This window comes from Idiotropiscis lumnitzeri, unplaced genomic scaffold (genome assembly GCF_059441095.1).
Source record: "Idiotropiscis lumnitzeri isolate Australia: NSW breed Sydney's pygmy pipehorse unplaced genomic scaffold, RoL_Ilum_1.0 HiC_scaffold_283, whole genome shotgun sequence".
NCBI lineage: Eukaryota > Metazoa > Chordata > Actinopteri > Syngnathiformes > Syngnathidae > Idiotropiscis > Idiotropiscis lumnitzeri.
In genome coordinates, this window is record NW_028283821.1 from 65,001 (window position 1) to 75,000 (window position 10,000).

At 59.1% G+C, this 10,000-nt stretch overlaps 1 non-coding gene across 1 annotated transcript in view; it reads left to right on the forward strand.

Moving 5' to 3' along the window:
* Positions 1–9,524: 9,524 nt before the first annotated feature.
* Positions 9,525–10,000, forward strand: part of LOC148314477 (18S ribosomal RNA) — a 1,933-nt gene continuing 1,457 nt past the window's right edge. The window contains exon 1 of the ribosomal RNA XR_015841733.1: positions 9,525–10,000. This exon is cut by the window's right edge and continues 1,457 nt beyond it. This is a non-coding gene — a ribosomal RNA (18S ribosomal RNA).

A 10,000-nucleotide genomic window follows, 5' to 3' on the forward strand; every position in this document is an offset into this window, starting at 1 on the left:
CCCGGGCACAGACGGTGCCAAGCGGCCCCTAAGTTTGCCCAAATGGAAGCTCCGGAGGAGGAGTGCATGCTGCCTGACAGTGAAGCCGACTATGAGCACCTTCCCCGGGCACAGGCGGTGCCAAGCGGCCCCTAAGTCTACCCTCATGGAAGCTCCGGAGGAGGAGTGCGGGCGTGTGTCACACTTGGCCCGAATAGGAGCACCTTCCCCGGGCACAGGCGGTGCCAAGCGGCCCCTAAGTTTGCCCTTATGGAAGCTCCGGAGGATGAGTGCATGCTGCCTGACAGTGAAGCCGAATATGAGCACCTTCCCCGGGCACAGGCGGTGCCAAGCGGCCCCTAAGTTTGCCCTAATGGAAGCTCCGGGGGAGGAGTGCGGGCGTGTGTCACACTTAGCCCGGAGAGGAGCACCTTCCCCGGGCACAGACGGTGCCAAGCGGCCCCTAAGTTTGCCCTTATGGAAGCTCCGGAGGAGGAGTGCGGGCGTGTGTCACACTTGGCCCGAATATGAGCACCTTCCCCGGGCACAGGCGGTGCCAAGCGGCCCCTAAGTTTGCCCAAATGGAAGCTCCGGAGGAGGAGTGCGGGCGTGTGTCACACTTGGCCCGAATATGAGCACCTTCCCCGGGCACAGGCGGTGCCAAGCGGCCCCTAAGTTTGCCCAAATGGAAGCTCCGGAGGAGGAGTGCGGGCGTGTGTCACACTTGGCCCGAATATGAGCACCTTCCCCGGGCACAGACGGTGCCAAGCGGCCCCTAAGTTTGCCCAAATGGAAGCTCCGGAGGAGGAGTGCATGCTGCCTGACAGTGAAGCCGACTATGAGCACCTTCCCCGGGCACAGGCGGTGCCAAGCGGCCCCTAAGTCTACCCTCATGGAAGCTCCGGAGGAGGAGTGCGGGCGTGTGTCACACTTGGCCCGAATATGAGCACCTTCCCCGGGCACAGACGGTGCCAAGCGGCCCCTAAGTTTGCCCAAATGGAAGCTCCGGTGGAGGAGTGCATGCTGCATGACAGTGAAGCCGAATAGGAGCACCTTCCCCGGGCACATACGGTGCCAAGCGGCCCCTAAGTTTGCCCTTATGGAAGCTCCGGAGGAGGAGTGCATGCTGTGTGACAGTGAAGCCGAATAGGAGCACCTTCCCCGGGCACAGACGGTGCCAAGCGGCCCCTAAGTTTGCCCAAATGGAAGCTCCGGAGGAGGAGTGCATGCTGCATGACAGTGAAGCCGAATAGGAGCACCTTCCCCGGGCACAGACGGTGCCAAGCGGCCCCTAAGTTTGCCCTTATGGAAGCTCCGGAGGAGGAGTGCGGGCGTGTGTCACACTTGGCCCGAATATGAGCACCTTCCCCGGGCACAGGCGGTGCCAAGCGGCCCCTAAGTTTGCCCTTATGGAAGCTCCGGAGGAGGAGTGCGGGCGTGTGTCACACTTGGCCCGAATATGAGCACCTTCCCCGGGCACAGACGGTGCCAAGCGGCCCCTAAGTCTACCCTCATGGAAGCTCCGGAGGAGGAGTGCGGGCGTGTGTCACACTTGGCCCGAATATGAGCACCTTCCCCGGGCACAGACGGTGCCAAGCGGCCCCTAAGTTTGCCCAAATGGAAGCTCCGGAGGAGGAGTGCACGCTGTGTGACAGTGAAGCCGAATATGAGCACCTTCCCCGGGCACAGGCGGTGCCAAGCGGCCCCTAAGTTTGCCCAAATGGAAGCTCCGGAGGAGGAGTGCATGCTGCCTGACAGTGAAGCCGAATATGAGCACCTTCCCCGGGCACAGACGGTGCCAAGCGGCCCCTAAGTTTGCCCAAATGGAAGCTCCGGAGGAGGAGTGCGGGCGTGTGTCACACTTGGCCCGAATAGGAGCACCTTCCCCGGGCACGGGCGGTGCCAAGCGGCCCCTAAGTTTGCCCAAATGGAAGCTCCGGAGGAGGAGTGCATGCTGCCTGACAGTGAAGCCGAATATGAGCACCTTCCCCGGGCACAGGCGGTGCCAAGCGGCCCCTAAGTCTACCCTAATGGAAGCTCCGGAGGAGGAGGGCGGGCGTGTGTCACACTTGGCCCGAATAGGAGCACCTTCCCCGGGCACAGGCGGTGCAAAGCGGCCCCTAAGTCGGTAAAGGTTGAAATAAGTAAATAAATACAAAAAGGACGAGGGGGGAAAAAAAAAGGCAAAAACGTATAAAATTCCCCCATTCATTTCAATGGGCTCGGCCGAATTGGGCTTGCGGGACCGCCGAGGGCACGCCGGAGGGCGGTTGAGTCGGTAAAAGTTGAAATAAATGAATAAATACAAAAAGGACGAGGGGGGGGGAAAAAAAGGCAAAAACGTATAAAATTCCCCCATTCATTTCAATGGGCTCGGCCGAATTGGGCTTGCGGGACCGCCGAGGGCACGCCGGAGGGCGGTTGAGTCGGTAAAAGTTGAAATAAATGAATAAATACAAAAAGAACGAGGGGGGGGGGAAAAAGGCAAAAACGTATAAAATTCCCCCATTCATTTCAATGGGCTCGGCCGAATTGGGCTTGCGGGACCGCCGAGGGCACGCCGGAGGGCGGTTGAGTCGGTAAAAGTTGAAATAAATGAATAAATACAAAAAGAACGAGGGGGGGGGGGAAAAAGGCAAAAACGTATAAAATTCCCCCATTCATTTCAATGGGCTCGGCCGAATTGGGCTTGCGGGACCGCCGAGGGCACGCCGGAGGGCGGTTGAGTCGGTAAAAGTTGAAATAAATGAATAAATACAAAAAGGACGAGGGGGGAAAAAAAAAGGCAAAAACGTATAAAATTCCCCCATTCATTTCAATGGGCTCGGCCGAATTGGGCTTGCGGGACCGCCGAGGGCACGCCGGAGGGCGGTTGAGTCGGTAAAAGTTGAAATAAATGAATAAATACAAAAAGGACGAGGGGGGGGGGAAATAAGGCAAAAACGTATAAAATTCCCCCATTCATTTCAATGGGCTCGGCCGAATTGGGCTTGCGGGACCGCCGAGGGCACGCCGGAGGGCGGTTGAGTCGGTAAAAGTTGAAATAAATGAATAAATACAAAAAGGACGAGGGGGGGGGAAATAAGGCAAAAACGTATAAAATTCCCCCATTCATTTCAATGGGCTCGGCCGAATTGGGCTTGCGGGACCGCCGAGGGCACGCCGGAGGGCGGTTGAGTCGGTAAAAGTTGAAATAAATGAATAAATACAAAAAGGACGAGGGGGGGAAAAAAAAGGCAAAAACGTATAAAATTCCCCCATTCATTTCAATGGGCTCGGCCGAATTGGGCTTGCGGGACCGCCGAGGGCACGCCGGAGGGCGGTTGAGTCGGTAAAAGTTGAAATAAATGAATAAATACAAAAAGGACGAGGGGGGGGGAAATAAGGCAAAAACGTATAAAATTCCCCCATTCATTTCAATGGGCTCGGCCGAATTGGGCTTGCGGGACCGCCGAGGGCACGCCGGAGGGCGGTTGAGTCGGTAAAAGTTGAAATAAATGAATAAATACAAAAAGGACGAGGGGGGGAGAAAAAAAGGCAAAAACGTATAAAATTCCCCCATTCATTTCAATGGGCTCGGCCGAATTGGGCTTGCGGGACCGCCGAGGGCACGCCGGAGGGCGGTTGAGTCGGTAAAAGTTGAAATAAATGAATAAATACAAAAAGAACGAGGGGGGGGGAAAAAAGGCAAAAACGTATAAAATTCCCCCATTCATTTCAATGGGCTCGGCCGAATTGGGCTTGCGGGACCGCCGAGGGCACGCCGGAGGGCGGTTGAGTCGGTAAAAGTTGAAATAAATGAATAAATACAAAAAGAACGAGGGGGGAAAAAAAAGGCAAAAACGTATAAAATTCCCCCATTCATTTCAATGGGCTCGGCTAAAATGGGCCTGCAGTACTGCCGAGAGGCCGCCGGAGGACGCCCTAGTAGGCAAACGTTGATCCCCACACACGAGGGGTCAGTTAGGCGACCAGGGGTAGCGTTTAGGCGACCAGGGGTAGCGTTTAGGTGACCAGGGGAAGCGTTTAGGCGACCAGGGGTAGCGTTTAGGCGACCAGGGGTAGCGTTTAGGCGACCAGGGGTAGCTTTTAGGCGACCAGGGGTAGCTTTTAGGCGACCAGGGGTAGCTTTTAGGCGACCAGGGGTAGCGTTTAGGCGACCAGGGGCGTTGCAGTTCCGCCGAATTGCATTAGGGGCGCTGCAGTAGGCAAACGTTCTTCCCCCCTAGTCAGAGGGTCATTTGCCTACTTCCCAGGTTTACCCGGGTTTTCCAAAACACCTGGGGCACATTTTCAGGGATCACGTTTTTAGAAACAAAAATATTCATAATTTCTTCTAAGTCCCCTTTCCAGCGGGGAACTTTGAAACATTGTATCCGACCACTGAAGGCTGTTGGCGGGCACGGCGCGGCAAACAGCCCGCACTCAGGCATGGAGCTCCGGGGAAAGTTGCCTAATTTCTTCTAAGTCCCCTTTCCAGCGGGGAACTTTGAAACATTGTATCCGACCGTGGAAGGCTGTTGGCGGGCGCGGCGCGGCTCATAGCCGGCCCTCGGGCACGGAGCTCCGGGTGAATTTTCACAAATTTCTTCTAAGTCCCCTTTCCAGCGGGGAACTTTGAAACATTGTATCCGACCGTGGAAGGCTGTTGGCGGGCACGGCGCGGCTCATAGCCGGCCCTCGGGCACGGAGCTCCGGGTGAATTTTCACAAATTTCTTCTAAGTCCTCTTTCCAGCGGGGAACTTTGAAACATTGTATCCGACCGTGGAAGGCTGTTGGCGGGCACGGCGCGGCTCATAGCCGGCCCTCGGGCACGGAGCTCCGGGTGAATTTTCACAAATTTCTTCTAAGTCCCCTTTCCAGCGGGGAACTTTGAAACATTGTATCCGACCGTGGAAAGCTGTATCCGACCGTGGAAGGCTGTTGGCGGGCACGGCGCGGCTCATAGCCGGCCCTCAGGCACGGAGCTCCGGGTGAATTTTCACAAATTTCTTCTAAGTCCCCTTTCCAGCGGGGAACTTTGAAACATTGTATCCGACCGTGGAAGGCTGTTGGCGGGCACGGCGCGGCTCATAGCCGGCCCTCAGGCACGGAGCTCCGGGTGAATTTTCACAAATTTCTTCTAAGTCCCCTTTCCAGCGGGGAACTTTGAAACATTGTATCCGACCGTGGAAGGCTGTTGGCGGGCACGGCGCGGCTCATAGCCGGCCCTCGGGCACGGAGCTCCGGGTGAATTTTCACAAATTTCTTCTAAGTCCCCTTTCCAGCGGGGAACTTTGAAACATTGTATCCGACCGTGGAAGGCTGTTGGCGGGCACGGCGCGGCTCATAGCCGGCCCTCAGGCACGGAGCTCCGGGTGAATTTTACAAATTTCTTCTAAGTCCCCTTTCCAGCGGGGAACTTTGAAACATTGTATCCGACCGTGGAAGGCTGTTGGCGGGCACGGCGGGGCTCATAGCCGGCCCTCGGGCACGGAGCTCCGGGTGAATTTTACAAATTTCTTCTAAGTCCCCTTTCCAGCGGGGAACTTTGAAACATTGTATCCGACCAAAGGAAGGCTGTTGGCGGGCACGGCGCGGCTCATAGCCGGCCCTCAGGCACGGAGCTCCGGGTGAATTTTCACAAATTTCTTCTAAGTCCCCTTTCCAGCGGGGAACTTTGAAACATTGTATCCGACCGTGGAAGGCTGTTGGCGGGCACGGCGGGGCTCATAGCCGGCCCTCGGGCACGGAGCTCCGGGTGAATTTTCACAAATTTCTTCTAAGTCCCCTTTCCAGCGGGGAACTTTGAAACATTGTATCCGACCGTGGAAGGCTGTTGGCGGGCACGGCGCGGCTCATAGCCGGCCCTCAGGCACGGAGCTCCGGGTGAATTTTCACAAATTTCTTCTAAGTCCCCTTTCCAGCGGGGAACTTTGAAACATTGTATCCGACCAAAGGAAGGCTGTTGGCGGGCGCGGCGCGGCTCATAGCCGGCCCTCGGGCACGGAGCTCCGGGTGAATTTTACTCAATTCTTCTAAGTCCCCTTTCCAGCGGGGAACTTTCAAACATTGTATCCGACCACTGAAGGCTGTTGGCGGGCGCGGCGCGGCTCACAGCCCGCCATCAGGCACGGAGCTCCGGGGAAATTTGCCTCATTTCTTCTAAGTCCCCTTTCCAGCGGGGAACTTTCAAACATTGTATCCGACCAAAGGAAGGCTGTTGGCGGGCGCGGCGCGGCTCACAGCCCGCCCTCAGGCACGGAGCTCCGGTGAAATTTGCCTCATTTCTTCTAAGTCCCCTTTCCAGCGGGGAACTTTGAAACATTGTATCCGACCAAAGGAAGGCTGTTGGCGGGCACGGCGCGGCTCATAGCCGGCCCTCAGGCACGGAGCTCCGGGTGAATTTGACAAATTCCTTCTAAGTCCCCTTTCCAGCGGGGAACTTTGAAACATTGTATCCGACCGTGGAAGGCTGTTGGCGGGCACGGCGCGGCTCATAGCCGGCCCTCGGGCACGGAGCTCCGGGTGAATTTGCCTCATTTCTTCTAAGTCCCCTTTCCAGCGGGGAACTTTGAAACATTGTATCCGACCACTGAAGGCTGTTGGCGGGCGCGGCGCGGCTCACAGCCCGCCCTCAGGCACGGAGCTCCGGGGAAATTTGCCTCATTTCTTCTAAGTCCCCTTTCCAGCGGGGACCTTTCAAACATTGTATCCGACCACTGAAGGCTGTTGGCGGACGCGGCGCGGCTCACAGCCCGCCCTCAGGCACGGAGCTCCGGGGAAATTTGCCTCATTTCTTCTAAGTCCCCTTTCCAGCGGGGAACTTTCAAACATTGTATCCGACCACTGAAGGCTGTTGGCGGGCGCGGCGCGGCTCACAGCCCGCACTCAGGCACGGAGCTCCGGGGAAATTTGCCTCATTTCTTCTAAGTCCCCTTTCCAGCGGGGACCTTTCAAACATTGTATCCGACCACTGAAGGCTGTTGGCGGACGCGGCGCGGCTCACAGCCCGCCCTCAGGCACGGAGCTCCGGGGAAATTTGCCTCATTTCTTCTAAGTCCCCTTTCCAGCGGGGACCTTTCAAACATTGTATCCGACCACTGAAGGCTGTTGGCGGACGCGGCGCGGCTCACAGCCCGCCCTCAGGCACGGAGCTCCGGGGGAATTTGCCCCCTCATTTCTTCTAAGTCCCCTTTAGGCGACCAGGGGTTGACAATTTAGGTGACCAGGGGTTGACAATTTAGGCGACCAGGGGTGACTTTTAGGCGACCAGGGGTGAGGTTTAGGCGACCAGGGGTGAGGTTTAGGCGACCAGGGGTAGCGTTTAGGCGACCAGGGGCGTTGCAGTTCCGCCGAATTGCATTAGGGGCGCTGCAGTAGGCAAACGTTTTTCCCCCTAGTCAGAGGGTCATTTGCCTACTTCCCAGGTTTACCCGGGTTTTCCAAAACACCTGGGGCACATTTTTAGGAACCACGTTTTTAGAAACAAAAATTCTTCTATGTCCACCTCCGTGAAAGAAATTGCCCAATGGTTCCCGCGGAAGAGAGCTGCCAGGCGGACGCATACTGCAATAACGGCCGCCCTGGCGCTCTGGTGGATGTTATCCTCGAAATTTCTTCTATGTGCCCATTCCAGCGGGCAACTTGCGAACAATGGTGTCCGACCATGGAAGGCTGTTGGCGGACGCGGCGCGGCTCACAGCCCGCCCTCAGGCACGGAGCTCCGGGGGAATTTTCCCCTCATTTCTTCTAAGTCCCCATTCCAGCGGGGAGCTTGCAAACGTGGTATCCGACCACTGAAGGCTGTTGGCGGGCACGGCCCCACCAGCGCAACACGGCACTTCCTATGACTCGGGTCCGACGCAGGAGGAGCGGTCCTCCCGGCCCCACCACACGGCACTTCCTATGACTCGGGTCCGACGCAGGAGGAGCGGTCCTCCCGGCCCCGCCACACGGCACTTCCTATGACTCGGGTCCGACGCAGGAGGAGCGGTCCTCCCGGCCCCGCCACACGGCACTTCCTATGACTCGGGTCCGACGCAGGAGGAGCGGTCCTCCCGGCCCCGCCACACGGCACTTCCCATGACTCGGGTCCGACGCAGGAGGAGCGGTCCTCCCGGCCCCACCACCGCCACACGGCACTTCCCATGACCCGGGTCCGACGCAGGAGGAGCGGTCCTCCCGGCCCCACCGCAGCACACACAACCACTGACCGATTGGCAATCATGACCCGCCATCGGAGGGCCCCTGCCGGCCCCGGCCTCGCGCCGGGGTGTTCGGGTGGACGGTTCCTTCGGCCTGCGGGTCGACCTCTGAGCGTTGGCCGGCACCGCAGCACCGCAGCACACACATAACCACTGACCGATTGGCAATCATGACCCGCCATCGGAGGGCCCCTGCCGGCCCCGGCCTCGCGCCGGGGTGTTCGGGTGGACGGTTCCTTCGGCCTGCGGGTCGACCTCTGAGCGTTGGCCGGCACCGCAGCACACACACAACCACTGACCGATTGGCAATCATGACCCGCCATCGGAGGGCCCCTGCCGGCCCCGGCCTCGCGCCGGGGTGTTCGGGTGGACGGTTCCTTCGGCCTGCGGGTCGACCTCTGAGCGTTGGCCGGCACCGCAGCACACACATAACCACTGACCGATTGGCAATCATGACCCGCCATCGGAGGGCCCCTGCCGGCCCCGGCCTCGCGCCGGGGTGTTCGGGTGGACGGTTCCTTCGGCCTGCGGGTCGACCTCTGCGCGTTGGCCGGCACTTCCCTACCGTTACCCACCCCACCCCTGGGGTTGTGACAAAACGGCACTTCCTATGACTCGGGGTCCGACGCAGGAGGAGCGGTCCTCCCGGCCCATCTCGCACCCACACCCTGACATGTACTGCACCACACCAACCACTGACCGATTGGCAAGCATGACCCGCCATCGGAGGGCCCCTGCCGGCCCCGGCCTCGCGCCGGGGTGTTCGGGTGGACGGTTCCTTCGGCCTGCGGATCGACCTCTAGCGCACCAACCAGCGCGAAACCGCTTTCGTCGCGAGACCGAGACGACCCTGTCGCGTGCCCGTCGGCCACACGGGCCCAGAGATGTCCTACACGGGAGTTCCGCCGCGCTCGCGGGTGCCCCGCCACGAGAGGGGTGCGGGAGCCCAGGCCCGCGTCAGCCGAGCGGTCCTTCCCGAAAAAGCATGTTTCTCAAACCCTACCGGCGTCTGTCAGAAGACGCCGCCTCCGAGTGCGTGTTGCGGTCGCGGGCGTGCGGGCGGCTCCGGCTCCCTCCCGCGACTGACCGCCACGCGGTAACGCGGCCTCTACGGACCGAGTACATACCGAGGCCCAGCCGACTTCCTCACCGCGCACGGGGGCTGAATCGGTAACGGAAATTTCGGTAGCCCACGTCCGAAAAAAATGAGAGAGAAAAAACAACGAGGGAGGCTGGGGTGCCGCCGGGGGTAACCCCGCGGGAGGCCGTCTCCCGCGGGCGCCGCCCGGTCCCCGCGCCCGGCTCCCCGCTCAGCTCCGGTTCCAATGCAAGAAACACAGACCGCCGGACGCGAGGGCTACCTGGTTGATCCTGCCAGTAGCATATGCTTGTCTCAAAGATTAAGCCATGCAAGTCTAAGTACACACGGTTCCGATACAGTGAAACTGCGAATGGCTCATTAAATCAGTTATGGTTCCTTTGATCGCTCCACCGTTACTTGGATAACTGTGGCAATTCTAGAGCTAATACATGCAAACGAGCGCCGACCCGTCTCCGCGGGGACGCGCGCATTTATCAGACCCAAAACCCACGCGGGTTCGGTTTGCCGCGGTGCAGCGGGCCCGCCGGCTTTCACAGCCGGCGGGCTGTCGGTCTCCGCGGTGCCGCCGGCCCGGCCCCCCCTTTGGTGACTCTAGATAACGCCCGAGCCGATCGCCGGCCCCCCCGCGGCGGCGACGTCTCATTCGAATGTCTGCCCTATCAACTTTCGATGGTACTTTCTGCGCCTACCATGGTGACAACGGGTAACGGGGAATCAGGGTTCGATTCCGGA